Source organism: Chelonia mydas, chromosome 3 (assembly GCF_015237465.2).
Source record: "Chelonia mydas isolate rCheMyd1 chromosome 3, rCheMyd1.pri.v2, whole genome shotgun sequence".
NCBI lineage: Eukaryota > Metazoa > Chordata > Testudines > Cheloniidae > Chelonia > Chelonia mydas.
Window position 1 is genome coordinate 19,783,022 of NC_057851.1, and position 16,017 is coordinate 19,799,038.

Here is a 16,017-nt window from a genome sequence, read left to right on the forward strand (position 1 = left end):
CACGGGTAACCCAGGAAAAAAGGCACAAGATGGTTGTCTGCTGTTGCTTTCAAGGAAGAAGGGGAGACTGACGACATGTACTCAAAATCACCTGCGACAATGTTTTTGCTCCATCAGGCACTGGGAGCTTAATCCAGAATTCCAATGGGCAGCAGAGACTGTGGGAACTGTGAGATAGCTACCTACAGTGCACTAATCTGTGAGTCAATGCTAGCCACAGTATTGAGGATGCACTCCACTGACTTAATGCACTTAGTGGGGACATACACAATTGACTGTATAAAATCGATTTCGAAAAATCGACTTAATTTCATAGTGTAGACATACCCGTTCCATAACTGCTTACTTTGCTTAAGAGCCTTTGGTGAGGGACCTGGTCAAAGGCTTTCTGAAAGTCCCAGTGCAGTATATCAACTTGATCTCTCTTGTCCACATATTTGCTGACACCTTAAAAGAATTCTAATAGATTGGTGAGGCATGATTTCCCTTTACAAAAGCTGTGTTGATTCTTCCCTAACATATCATGTTCATCTATGTGTCTGATAATTCTGCCTTTTACTGTAGTTTTAACCAATTTGCCTGGTACTGAAATTAGTCTTACCAATCTGTAATTGGCAGATCGTCTGTGGAGCCTTTTTAAAAAAATCACTGTCATAGCTATCCTCCAGTCATCTGGTACAGAGGCTGATTTAAGTGATAGGTGACATACCCCAGTTAGTGGTGCTGCAATTTAATATTTGAGTTATTTCAAAACTCTGGGTGAATACTATCTGGCCCTGGTGACTTATTACTGTTTTGTTTATCAATATGTTCCAAAACCTCCTCTACTGACACCTCAATCTGTGATAGTTCCACAGATTTATCGCCTGAAAAGAATGTCTCAGGTGTGGTAATCTCTATCACATCCTCTGCAGTGAAGAGCAATGCAAAGAATTCATTTAGCTTCTCTACAATGGCCTTGTCTTCTTTGAGTGCTCCTTTAGCAGCTTAGTCATTCAATGGCCCCGCTGACAGGCTTCCTGCTTCTGATGTACTTTAAAAAAATTGAGGTTAGCTTTTGTGTCTGTTGCTAGTTGCTCTTTAATTTTTTTTTTTGCTTGCCTAATTATATTTTTACACTTGAGTTATCAGAGTTTATGCTCCTATTTATCTCAGTAGGATTTGATTTCCAATTTTTAAAGAATGTCCTTTTATCTCTGTCATAAATATAAAGGGAAGGGTAAACCCCTTTAAAATCCCTCCTGGCCAGAGAAAAAATCCTCTCACCTGTAAAGGGTTAAGAAGCTCGGATAACCTCGCTGGCACCTGACCAAAATGACCAATGAGGAGACAAGATACTTTCAAAAGCTGAGAGAAGGGATAAAAGCAAAGGGTCTGTGTCTGTCTGTGTGATGCTTTTGCTGGGGACAGAACAGGAATGGAGTCTTAGAACTTAGTAAGTAATCTAGCTAGGTATGTGTTAGATTATGATTTCTTTAAATGGCTGAGAAAATAGCTGTGCTGAATAGAATGAATATTCCTGTCTGTGTGTCTTTTTTGTAACTTAAGGTTTTGCCTAGAGGGATTCTCTATGTTTTGAATCTAATTACCCTGTAAGGTATTCACCATCCTGATTTTACAGAGGTGATTCTTTTCTTTTTACTTCTATTAAAAGTCTTCTTGTAAGGAAACTGAATGCTTTTTCATTGTTCTCAGATCCAAGGGTTTGGGTCTGTGGTCACCTATGCAAATTGGTGAGGATTTTTACCAAACCTTCCCCAGGAAGTGGGGTGCAAGGGTTGGGAGGATTTTGGGGGGAAAGATGTGTCCAAACTACCTTTTCTCAGGAACCCAGATAAAGTTTGGTGGTGGCAGTGGAAGTCCAAGGGTAAAATAGCTTGTACCTTGGGGAAGTTTTAACCTAAGCTGGTAAAAGTAAGCTTAGGGGGTTTTCATGCAGGTCCCCACATCTGTACCCTAGAGTTCAGAGTGGGGAAGGAACCTTGACAATCTCTAACTGCCCCTTTTATTCAGTTGTTTAGCCATGGTGGCATTTTTTTGGTCCTCTTACTGTGTTTGTTTGTTTTGCTTTGTTTTATGCACATTTAGTTGACTCTCTAGTATGGTACATCTTGCAGGCATTTCACTCTTGTGACTATTCTTTTTAATTTCCATTTAACAAGCTTCCTCATTTTTGTGTAGTTTCCCTTCTTGAAGATAAATGCCATTGTGGTGGGATTTTTTTGCTATTTTCCACACTACAAGATTGTTGAATTTAATTACATTATGGTTGCTATTACCAAGGTTCAGCTATACGTACCTCTTGGACCATGTGTGCCACTTACGACTAAATCAAGAATTGCCTCTCCCTTTGTGGGTTCCAGGACTAGCTGCTCCAAGAAGCAGTCATCAGTGGTGTCTAGAAACTTTATCTCTGCATCCGAGCCTGAGGTGACATGTACCTAGTGAATGTGGGGGTAGCTGAAATTTTCCATTATTTTTGAGTTTTCTGCTTGTGTAGCTCTAATCTCCCTGAGCATTTCACAATCACCGTCACCATCCTGGTCAGGTGGGCAGTTCATAGTTCTACTGCTATTCTCTTACTAGTCAAGCATGGAATTTCTACCCATAGAGAGTCTGTGGTAAGTTTGATTCATTTAAGATTTTTACTATATTTGACTATGATTTCTCTTACATATACTGACACACCCAACTTTGTCATTCCTATATATTTTATACCCTTGTATTACCATATCCCATTGATTATCATCATTCCACGATGTTTCTGTCATGCCTATTATTCATTCAAGTTCACCCATTGTAATATTTAGACTTACAGCATTTGTATACAAGCACTTACAAAATTTGTCAATATTTAGTTGTCTGCCTTCATATAATGTAATTGAACGGGACTCTTTTGTGTTTGATTGTTTCTCTTCACTTCTTATCTGTACTTTATCAACTTCTGTTCTCTCCTCTTTACTAGGATATAGAATATCTCCTTTAATAAATCCTCCCATAAGGGATGTATCTGTTCAAATCATGTGCTCTGCCTCACCTGTCGGCTTTTCCCCAGCCCTTAGTATAAAAACTCCTCTACCGCCTTTTTAATTTTACATACTAGCAATCTGATTCCATGTTGCTTTAGGTGAAGTCAATCCTCCCTGTATAGGCCCCTTCTTTCCCAAAAGGTTCATTAGTTCCTAATAAACCTAAATCCCTTCTCCAAACACCATTTTCTCATCCACACATCCATTCTGTCTGGCCTTGCATGTGGAATTGGAAGCATTTCAGAGAATGCTACCATGGAGGTCCTGGACTTTAATCTCTTACCAAGCCTCCTAAATTTGACTTCCTTCTCTTCTACCTTTCCCTGTGTCACTTTTACCTATATGTACCACAACCACCAGTTCCTCCCCAGCACTGCACATAAGTCTGTCTAGATGTCCAGAGAGGCCCACAACCTTTGCACCCAGCAGGCAATTCACCATGCAGTTCTCTCAGTCATCACTAACCCAACTATCTATATTTCTAATCATAAAATCCCCCATTACTATTATCTGTCTCTCCCTAATAACTGGGGTCACCTGCTTCAGAGAGGTTTTCTCAGTGCAAGAGTACCATGACATCATCTGGAAGAAGTGTCCTAACCATGGGATCATTTTCCTCCACTTCAGCTTGGCATTCTCCTTCCCCTGGATTTTCATTCTCAACAGCATAGAAGCTGTCAGACAGGGGACAGCCCTGTACTACTATGTCCCAGAAAGTCTCATCTATGTACTTCTTTGTCTCCCTTAGCTCCTCAAGTTCAGTCACTTTGGTCTCCAGAGCCTGTACTCAGTCCCTGAGGGCCATGGGTTGCTTGCACCAAATGCATAGTAGGCCACCTACTAGGGGTTCCAGAACAGGGTGGGGCCAGGGAGCCATGGCCCCATCACTTTTTACTGCAGGGATGTGCTGGCTACTGCTTCCTGCAGCTCCCATTGGCCTGGAATGGTGAACCGTGGCCACTGGGAGCTGTGGGGGGCTGTACCTGTGGACGGTCAATGTAAACAAACTGTCTCATTGCCCAACAGTGGATTACCCTGACGAGCCGCGTGCAGCACACAGGCTGCAGGTTTCCCACCACTGGTTTAGAGAATGTTTATTAAGTGTACCTGGCTCTGATGCTCTTTCTCTAAACTCCTCTCAAAAACTCCCCTGTTCTCAAGCTTCTCTGGTCAAATAGGAGCTGGCTTTTTAAAACTCCCTGTTGCTGAGTTAGCCCTGCTGCCTTGTCAAGAGATCCTAAAACGATTAGTGATCAAAGGATGGCAGGCTAGCACCTTGTTGGGAAACTCTCAGCCTTGCCTAGGCTCAGCACACAGCCCCCACAAACACACCACACTATAAACGTCAATCAAGTAGACACTCAGCAAACAAGCAAGCACACAACAACAAACTAACAGACAACAAACTCACCCCAACAGTCATGTAGTTGCTCTTCCTTCACCTGGAGAACATAAGAATGGCCATACTGGGTCAGACTAATGGTTCATCTAACCCAGTATCCTTCAGGTACTTCAGGGGGAATGAACAGAACAGGGCAATTATTGACTGATCCATCCCCTGTCATGGAGTCCCAAGATCTGGCATTCAGAGGCTTAGGGATATCCAGACCATAGAGCTGTGTCCCTTACCATCTTGGATAATAGCCATTGATGGACCTATCCTCCATGATTTTATCTAATTCTTTTTTAACCCCATGTCAAGGATCCTTCCCTACTCTGAACTCTAGGGTACAGATGTGGGGACCTACATGAAAGACCCCCTAAGCTTATTCTTACCAGCTTAGGTTAAAAACTTCCCCAAGGTACAAACTTTGCCTTGTCCTTGAACTGTATGCTGCCACCACCAAGCGTTTTAAACAAAACAGGGAAAGAGACCACTTGGAGACGTCTTCCCCCAAAATATCCCACTCAAGCCCTACACCCCCTTTCCTGGGGAAGGCTTGATAATAATCCTCACCAGTTGTGAACACAGACCCAAACCCTTGGATCTTAAGAACAATGAAAAATCAATCAGGATCTTAAAAGAAGAATTTTAATTAAAGAAAAGGTAAAAGAATCACCTCTGTAAAATCAGGATGGTAAATACCTTACAGGGTAATCAGATTCAAAACATAGAGAATCCCTCTAGGCAAAACCTTAAGTTACAAAAAGACAGCTTATTTTACCAGCCATTAAACAAAAGAAAATCTAACGCACGTTCTAGCTAGATTACTTACTAACTTTACAGGACTTGTAAGGCTGCATTCCTGATCTGTTCCCACCAAAAGAATCACACAGACAGAACCCTTTGTTTCCCCCCCCTCCCACCAGATTTGAAAGTATCTTGTCCCCTCATTGGTCATTTGGGTCAGGTGCCAGCGAGGTTACCTGAGCTTCTTAACCCTTTACAGGTGAAAGGATTTTGCCTCTGGCCAGGAGGGATTTTATAGCACTGTATACAGAAAGGTGGTTACCCGTCCCTTTATATTTATAACACCCCATAATACTTTTGGACTTCCCTGACAATGAGTTCCACAGGTTGATTGTGCATTGTGTGAAGAAATACTTCCTTACATTTGTTTTAAACCTGCTGTCTATTAATTTCATCAGGTGATCCCTGGTTCTTGTGTTTTGTGAAGAGGTAAGTAACACTTCCTTATTCACTTTATCCACACAATTCAAGATTTCATAGACTTCTATCGTATCCCCCCTTCATCGTCTCTTTTCCAATCTGAATAGTCTCAGTCTTTTTAATGAGTAAGCCTCATATGGAAGCTGTTCTGTACCCCTGATCATTTTTGTTACCCTTCTCTGTACCTTTTCCAATTCTAATTTATCTTTTTTGAGATGGGGTGACCAGAACTGCATGAAGTATTCAAGGTGTGGGCATGCCATGCATTTGTATAGTTGTATTATGATATTTACTGTCTTATTAACTATTGCTTTCCTAATGGCTCCTGAGACAGGATGTACCAACCCCGCACTGGCCCAGAGGGGATTAACCAATCACTTTGGGCCCAAAAGGGTATTCCGCCTTGTCCTTGCTGCACATGCTCCAGGCAGGGCCAGCCTTACTCCAAATGGCACCCCAGGTGAGGAGCATCTTCAGCACCCCCACCCCACTCCATTTGTTAACTTTTTTGAATACCTTATTTTTTATTGCATTTGTAGCCCATTTCACGACTTTGATACATAATTTGCATGCATGATTTATCCCTGTCATATAAGATGATAAATTTGCATGCTCAGTTCTGTAAATCTGTATTTATTCATGCCATATATACATAAAAAATAAAATCACAAAATTGTTTCCTTTAAGCTGATAGACAATTTTTAATTTTAAGAATAACTGAAATGTACTAACATCTAGAAATTGAACTGTGCACCAGCATTGGGTGGACCAGTATTAAATAGTGTTACAGTAGGTGACAGCCTTAGCATGTTAACCCTAATCATTTAGTTCAAAAGGTTGCCGTTCTCACCTTTGCCCTCACAAACTGAAGCACAGCGTCAGAGCGATCCAAAGACTGGCCAAGGGCATTTTCAAGTGATAAAACAGTGATGTCAAGTAATGTCAGTCTCTCATTGGCCATCGTTGATCAAAGAAATGTTTTAATGAGCTTGAGCTTCAAAAACCTGCACTAACCACTCATGACTGTGACCGGGAGTGTGAGCAGAATCCTCAAAGCTCCACATATTAGGAAAAATGTCCTTCAACTCTGCATCCTGAATGAATTGGAGAGTTTTGAGTGGAGAATGCTTCCTGTGTTGCAAAATATGATGGATGTTGTCCAATTCGACAGAGGTCTTTATCATTGACATCCAAAAATACCCCATGAGTCAGTGTTCAGTGAATGTCCATGCAATTGATCAAGAGTTTTCCTATCTGCCAGCAGCTCATACCAGGTCATACAAAATCCCTCAGGACTTTTCGTGGTAGTTTATTTTTTCCAAACCTTTCTTTGATGGACACTCAAGCAGTATCAATTAGTAAGCAAAAAAACCCAAACCCTCTTGAATTTTAATTCCGAGCTTCCCATAACCTCATCTCTTCTTCTGATGAACACAAGTTTCCTTGAAGACCGGATCAACTGAGTTTTCCACCATTTCTTTGGAAGCAGTGATGGCTTCTTCAAATCCATTGTCTCTGTAAGCCACAATGAAATCAAGGCAGCTTCTGACCTAAACAGTAGTGGTCGCGATGACCATTGACTGAGTTTGTAATGCCTTGCTTACAGCATTTACTTTGAACAGGATATCATGCCAAACCACAACTGAGACCAGAAATTTGAAGTCAGTGAACTGGTTTGCCAGGCATTGTGCCTCACATCAGATTCCAGCCTTGGCTTTACTTGCCTGTGCCAGTTCCATCAAGGCATCATAAACCTCAGTCGCTTGGTACCTTACTGGCCTTACGCTGTCAATGCAGCTCTCCCAGAGAGTGTTACTTAGCGGCTTCATTGTCAGATTTGTAGCATTGTCCATGAGGATCTTCCACCTGGCAGTTGGAAAACAGGATGTGTATCCTTTTCAGTGCTCCAAAGAGAGTTACTGAATTTAAAGAAGACACTGCATCTGACACAACCAGATTGAGGGAATGGCAGACACAAGACACAAAGAAAGCTCTTGCAGTCAGCACAAGGATCCTTGCCTGGACGTCACTGTTTCTTCTCTTCATGTTCATGCCATTGTCATAGCCTTGGCTACGGCAGTCCTGAAGCGTTATTTAATTCTCATTCAAAATGTTCATAAACTGTTCTGTTTGGCCTTTTCCAGTAGAGTCGTCCACAAACCAGAAACAGATGTAGTGTTCCTTTTCTTGGATACAGCGGCCCTCGTCATCAACAAATCTTACTGTAAATGACATTTTTTCACTGTGACTAATGTCGCTAGTGCGGTCCATTATTATGGCGTAATACTTCGCTTTGCCAAGCCACATCAATATGTTATCAATAAGGCTGCAAGTCTGTCATGGAGGTCATGGAAATCATGGATTCTGTGACTTTCCGTGGCCTCCATGACTTCTGCAGTGGCCAGTGCTGGCTCATGGACTGTTCGATCTGGGCAGACAGCAGCAGCAGTTTGGTTGTGTGGGAGGGGGCTCAGGGCTAGAGGCAGGGGGTTGGGAGGTATGTGAGGGCACTTACCTCTGGTTGGGGGGGCTCCCCGGCTCCCACTGGCATGGCCCTACAGCTCCTAGGCGGAGAGGCCAGGGGGCTCCATGCTCTGCCGGCACCCACAGGCCCCGACCCTGCAACTCCCATTGGCTGCAGTTCCAGACCAATGGAAGCTGCGCAGCTGGCACTTGTGGTGGGTGCAGTGGGCGGAGCCCCCTGTGCCCTCCACCACCTAGGAGCTGCAGGAACATGTGGAGCTGGATAGGGAGCCCCTGCCAGTCCTGCCAACCTGTCGCCCTGCACCAGCTGGGGTCCCGGACCACACGCCGTGGCCCAACCCTCCCCCCAGCACCAGCAGGGGTCCCAGACCACCTCCCCCAGCACCCGCGGTGCCCCCAGACTGCCTCCCTCAGAGCATCCATGGCCCCCTGCCCAAGTTTTAGTTAGGGGTATAAATTAAAATCATGGACAGGTCACAGGCCATGAATTTTTGTTTACTGCCCATGGCCTGTCCATGACTTTTACTACAAATGCCCATGACTAAAATGTAGCCTTAGTTATCAAGCAGCTTCCTTGCCATAAGGTCAATCAATTAGTTTTGATTTTTTTTGCTGCAGTAATGGTCTATAGCTTCTTTACAAATTGTTCGACGTTGGTGCTCATGCATAACATCATCATATTTCCCCAGGAGCTCGACCAAGCTGAGGAAATTACCATGATGTTCAGTGAACAACTTACCTGATGAGCCCTGGAATACCAAATTATTCTTTGCAAGGAAGCGGGTAATTGAGATCAGACACTCGAGCATTTTCCTCCAATGCTGGATTTCAACATTAATAATGCACTGGTTTTCTTCATCTGCATTTATTGGGCTTGAGCCTGTACTCAACCACCATCCATTTGGAGTAGGCGATAAAATGGCCAGGTGACTTTTCATATTGTTTTAACCCATCAGCTAAGTTATGCCAGTAATTATAGCTGGAAAGCCCAAGCAACGATTTGGTATTCTTGTCAAATATTTTGCAACAAAAACATAACACTTTGTCAGTTGCTTTTGAGTAAACTAGCCAATGCAGATTCAGTTTCTCACCATTATCGATCACTCTTTCGTAGTGTGACTTTGAGAAGGGTCGCTGCTGCTCATTTACTGGAAACATCGTATCCTTGATTTTGCCTGGACCATTCAAAATTGTATGATCAATATCAGCAGAGTTTAGGATCTCCAGCCATAAAGCAGGATCTGATGTATCGATTTATGGTGTGCAATTTTTCTCACTGCTGTTTCTGTCATCATGAGAGGCTGATTCTTCTTTATCGTTTCTCTCCTTTTCATGTAAACCAGATTTTTCTTTGTCATTACTCTCCTTTTCATGTGAGCCACATTCTTCTTTATCATCACTCTTTTATGCTGCCAGGAAATTAGGACAATTCCTCACTTTCCTCACATTTCCATTCTTTATCTTCAGGTAAATCTGCTAATTCCTTAGTAATAGGACTTCCATCATTTACGCTTTGCTTCTCAATTTCTTTGTACTGGGATGATTACTACGGACTAAAGCCCAGTCTATGCTGTTTTCAGATATTTTCCCATCAAATTTGCCCTTGCTGCAAACTAAATTACAATTGAGCTTTTCGCTTTCTATACTGAGCTCCTGAAGGCTTCTTTGGAGGATTCTTTTATTTTCTATGGTGAGTTTGACAGGGTGCAACTCACCACTGCAGTGCCTCCTGCTGGCTGTCCAGGGAATTAGCACTGAACCCTCTGCTGGTGGTGTCTCACTCACTGTCACCTCAGTTCTTGGACCCATATCACTCCCAGGACCTCGGCGTCCTCTTCATGACACTGCCCTCCAGCTGTGCCTTCCGGGGGAACTGCAGTCCACTCCGGGTCCTGGCCCAGGGATCCCACAGATAGCAGTCACTTACTGCATCCTCTTCGACTCCTCTGTGGATCTCCCTGAGCCACTTCCCCATGGCCCCAGCATCTCTTTGCCCTAGCCATAGGGCCTCAGCCTGCAGGTGTAGGAGCACACAGGAGCACCTGTAGGCAGGTGTAGAAGCACCAGCCTACATCACTGTTGTGTCCAGGGTGTTTGCTGCCCTCAGCCTTCAAGGCAGCCAGTCTACCCCTTCCTCTAGCTCCAGGGAGTGACTCCCTCTGCTCTGCTATGCAGCCCTTCTTATTTTAGCCTGCCGGGCCATGATTGGCTGTTCCTCTCAGACCCTTTCTAATTGGCTGCCTCTGATGCTGCTTCCCTAGGGCTGCTTTTAACCCCTTTTATGCTAGTGTGGGGCAGCTGCCCCTTCACAGGGGAAACAGACAGTACTAGGGAGAGCAAAAATCTATGTTCTGCAGTCTTAGTTCTTTTGCCATGCTTAACACATAATGTTTGATGACTTTCTAACAGTATTTCTTTTATATCATTGTGTAGATAGGGGTTCGATAGATATCTCTGGCATCTTATTAAATATGTCCTTTATTAGTTGCCACTTACACTCTTCAAGTCTTAAAACACAAGTACACTTTCACAGTTACACAATAAAATATCGCAGTTGGGCTCTCACTTTGTTCTTATATCTCACTGACTGACTGGTGACACTCCATCCTTTATATACCCATGAAGGCATGGTTGACTACATTCTAGGAGTTTCACGGAAAATGTAGTTTTCAGAGAGTGTGGAAGGTTCCATGAGATTCTACAAAGGTCCAGAGCATCCTAGGAGGTTAGTGAAAAATGAATCCACATATGGAACACCTGAAACATTTTACTTTAAACATTCTCTTTTTTCCCTTTTGTTGCTAGCAACAAAAACAGCACCCCAAGCCCGGTGCCTGGGTTGTCTGCCCCTAAATCCAGCCCCCGGTCCAGGTGGAGACAGGATATAAAAGGAAGCAGCTCAGCTCAGTCAGGGCTGACAGAGGAGAAGACCAGACACATGCTGCAGGCTCTTGCCAGGGAGACACTGGCATTCCAGACTGCAGAGGCCAAACACACTGAGGGTGCTGCGAGACCCCAGTCAACTGTGGACACCAAGGGAGACGGATGGCTGCCTCCCATGGAGGAGCCGCCAGAGCAGGGAGCAAGGGTAGGAAGCAGCCCAGGGAATGCATGTGTTGGTATGGAAACCTGAACCAGAAAACAAGGTTACCAGTCTCACAGGGCCCTGGGTCGGGACCTGGGGGAGTAGGGTGGGCCTGGGTCCTCCTCCCCCCTCCTGCGCCTACTGTGGGATGTGGCAACTGAACACAATATTAGACACTGCTGCTTGTGACTGTGGGTGTCAGGCCCTGCTGCCTGGGACTAAGATACTGGCCTGAAGGAAAGAGCAACTCTATAGAATCCGGCCACTGGACCTCGCTGTCCTGAAGAATGGGGTGGCTCTACAGACTCTGGCCATTGGACCTCACTGCCCTGAAGAAAAGGGAGACTCTATGGATGCTGATCAGTGGGCCTTGCCTTCCTAGAGATAGGATGGCTTTCTAGATACGTGTAATTGGGAGTCACCACCGCTGAGGGGGGGAACGACCCCTGCATTTTCCCCTGCTGTGAACTGACACCTCGCGACAGTTCTTAACATTCTGTTAGCTTTTTTGACTGCCACTGCACAGTAAGTCAATGTTTTCAGAGAACTCCCCACAAGGACTCCAAGAGCTCTTTCTTGAGTGGTGACAGCTATCTCCCTTGCAAAACTCCCGTTTGCTGCTTCTGTTCACTTGCACCTCTGGTGTTTTAATCCCCTGTGCTCCCTGACTTAGACCTTAGTTCAGAAGTTATCACATTACATCCAGAAAGGCAGATGGAGAAACATCATTGAATTGAGTGTAGGAGAGAAGTACCATGCAATTGAGTGTAGGATCTCACTTCACTCAGCCAATTGTTTATAGTACTGCAGGGACTAGAGGCCCCAATCAAGATCATTACTCTTTGCATTGTGTGCTGTACATAATCAGAGATAGACCCTGTCCTAAAAAGATTAACTATAAATAGACAAGATACAAACAGTGTGGCAGGAAGCAAGTATTATCCCCATTTTACACACGGGGAACTGAGGCACAGGAAGATTAAGTGACTTGCCTACAGAGAGTCTGTGGCAAACCTAGGAACTGGAGTTCTCATTTCAGAGCCTTACCTACCAAACACTCTCCCCTTTCTTTGCTAAGCTTTATTACTACTTCACACTCTTGTCAATAAATCCAACATTATTTTGTTTTTAAAATTAAATGAAATAAAAACCAGTTAAACTAACATTTATCATGACCCTGCTCTACACTATCAGTGCATAATCAACCCCCTCAACTTTCTTCAACATAGTGAATGGCAATGACACCCACTACATCCTCCCAGTGCCTCTCTGTTGAGAGAAAACGCCCTCCCATTTGCAGAAGCTCCTATCTAAATATCTCTGCGTAGTGGGAGAAATTTGATAGCAGCCTTCTACTACCTGAAGGGGGGTTCCAGAGAGGATGGAGCTAGGCTGTGCCAAGTGGTGGCAGATGACAGAACAAGGAGAAATGGTCTCAAGTTGCGGTGGAGGAGGTCTAGGTTGGATATTAGGAACCACTATTTCACTAGGAGGATGGTGAAGCACTGGAATGGGTTACCTAGGGAGGTGTTGGAATCTCCATCCTTAGAGATTTTTAAGACCTGGCTTGACAAAGCTCTGGGTGGGATGATTTAGTTGTGGTTGGTCCTGCTTTGAGCAGGGGGTTGGACTAGATGACCTCCTGAGGTCTCTTCCAACACTAGTCTTCTATGATTCTGTGATCTCCTCCACAACAGATGAGTTCAAGAATTAATTCCTGACAACTCTGGAGGTTCCAGGAATCTGTGAAGGCATGTTAAGTCTCTGCTCTTGGGTGCTACTCCACAGCTGGGAAGAGGTGGAGGGCTCTGCCCCACTTCATGGCCTGAGGAAGGGGTGCAGGAGCCTGGGGAGCTATGGGTCATCTTTGGGCTCCTGCCCTCTGGTTATGCCTATGCTTGGAAGGGTGAGGGTGTGCTTTAAGTCAGCAACCCAATTCAATCCTTGCTCTTTCAGCTGAGAATGCCAATTATGATGGTGTTTTTTGGAAGCTAGAAAGCAGACTGATGTCACACAAACTATCATCAACTCTAGTCACAAAAGCACGAAACAATCATTTTTAGTCAGTACCAACCTGGGTCAGTTTTGAACTGCTGACCAAGATGTGAAAGGCTTTGTATCCTATTACCAATATTCTAAATCTTCCAACCTCCCCTACAGCTCTATTTTTTGGATTATTATGTAGGAACAATAACAGAATACCCCATAAACAGGTTCTTTAGATATTCAAACATGTCAGGTTGTACTTTCTACATTTCCCAACAATTGTGGAGTAAATATTTGTTAAATGAAGTATTTTACATCTGTCTTGGACCAAAGTGATCTGTCTGTCAGTAATACCACTGAACACTTGTAAAAGTATGCCGGCCATTACAGAGTTATGCATTCTTGGCAAATGCCATCTTTGAACTCACATTACTGAACTGCCAGTAAAAAATACGGTGTTTTTTTTAATCAATTGGATATCTTTCAATTATACAATCATTGTCTGTCAGAGAAGCAGTTGAAATAGATACAAAAATACTATTTTAATTTCATACCAAATGGCAAGAGGTTGACATTTTTTTGTCTAGCTCTCAGAGCCATTTGGTGTAGTTCAACAGAACAAAAAAAATATTGTATGAAGATCAAAAGGAAAAAACATGTATATTTTCCTATGAAAGGAAGCCCATGATTCTTGCAGCGGGAAATGCTTCAGAAGAACGTAAAAGTAGCCATACTGGGTCAGACCAATGGTCCATTTAGCCCAGTATTCCGTCTTCTGACAGTGGCCAGTGCCAGATGCTTCATAGGGAATGAACAGAGCAGGGTAGTTTATCATGTGATCCATCCCCTGTTGTCCAGTCCCAGTTTCTGGCAGGCCGTTCTTCATTTCATTCTCATACATGAGAGCTAGTCCTTCATCTCATCATTATGTTCATCTGCAGCCAAAGAGAATGAAGCTGGAGGACAGGGCTGACCAATGTTTTCATAACCCATTTTACTCCTATACAACATAAAACAGTAAAAAAAACCTCATAAATAACAACTGTGCCCTTAACCCCAACTCGTTAGAATAAAAGTGGCTGGCCTAATCTAAAGTCCTATTTTACATACGCATGTACATCCCTTACTTAACTTACATTTAAGGTTGCTCAGAGTGCATCAATGCACTCACTAAAATCTGCGAAAACACAATTTACAGTAATATTTAATATTATCCAATACACCCACAAAACATCTAGCTTCACAGCCACACAAAATAATACACATCCACATTCCTGTGTTAGATGCCATCACACTACATTCATTTCCAATACAAACCTACACCACCCACCATCCGCACAAATAAAATGTACACCCTTAACTACAACCAAGTAATTTTTCCCTTGATGAAATACACTTTGAACATTACAGATGTACAACCTCCCCACCTCTAGAATCTCTTCAACTTCTTCACTCCTTCATATAAAATATTTACTAAATGTATATTGTCACTCATTTTCTAAAAGCTAATTTCAGGTCTCTTCTTTTCTATTAAAATAGAACTCAGTGGTATTTACTTCCAATTAAAACACTTCCTGCCCTCTTTCTACTCTACTTTCTACATTCAAAAGTCTACATTTCCCACCAGTGTGAGTATTTCAAGGTCAGAACTCAGGTTGTATTGTACGTTTCTGTGCTGTGCGTGGTTGTAATAGGTGGTATGTGAGTGGTTTGGGTTAGCTAGTGATGTCCTAAATTATTACTGATTGGTTTGATGGGAAATGCAGTTGAGCAACCTTAACTGTAAATTATCTAAGTTTTTGCTGGGGGAATTTCTTTGTTTACAGTTGTCCAGATTCCTCCCCCACTCTGAACTCTAGGGTACAGATGTGGGGACCTGCATGAAAACCTCCTAAGCTTACTTTCACCAGCTTAGGTTAAAACTTCCCCAAGGTACAAATTAATTTTATCCTTTGTCCCTGGATCTCCACTGCCACCACCAAACTCTAACTGGGTTTACTGGGAAACGTAGTTTGGACACGTCTTTCCCCCCAAAATCCTCCCAACCCTTGCACCCCACTTCCTGGGAAAGGTTTGGTAAAAATCCTCACCAATTTGCATAGGTGACCACAGACCCAAACCCTTGGATCTGAGAACAATGAAAAAGCATTCAGTTTTCTTACAAGAAGACTTTTAATAGAAATAGAAGTAAAGGAATCACCTCTGTAAAATCAGGATGGTAGATACCTTACAGGGTAATTAGATTCAAAACATAGAGAATCCCTCTAGGCAAAACCTTAAGTTACAAAAAAGACACACAGACAGAAATACTCATTCTATTCAACACAGTTCTTTTCCCAGCCATTTAAAGAAATCATAATCTAATAGATACCTAGCTAGATTACTTACTAAAAGTTCTAAGACTCCATTCCTGTTCTATCCCCGGCAAAAGCAGCGTACCGACAGACACAGACCCTTTGTTTCTCCCCCTCCTCCCAGCTTTTGAAAGTATCTTGTCTCCTCATTGGTCATTTTGGTCAGGTGCCAGCAAGGTTACCTTTAGCTTCTTAACCCTTTACAGGTGAGAGGATTTTTCCTCTGGCCAGGAGGGATTTTAAAGGGGTTTACCCTTCCCTTTATATTTATGACAACAGTATTTAATATACAGAAGTTCCTCTCCCCTCTCTATACACCTTTTGAGAAGAGAGGTATTTATTCCTAGGAGATAGAACTTCCCCAAATAATTCTGAACAGAGATGCCACTTTCTACTGGGAAGTCTTCCAATTTCCATCGTTTAAAACAATAAACTGCTTGAGCTGAATAAAGTCAATGTTGATGAGCG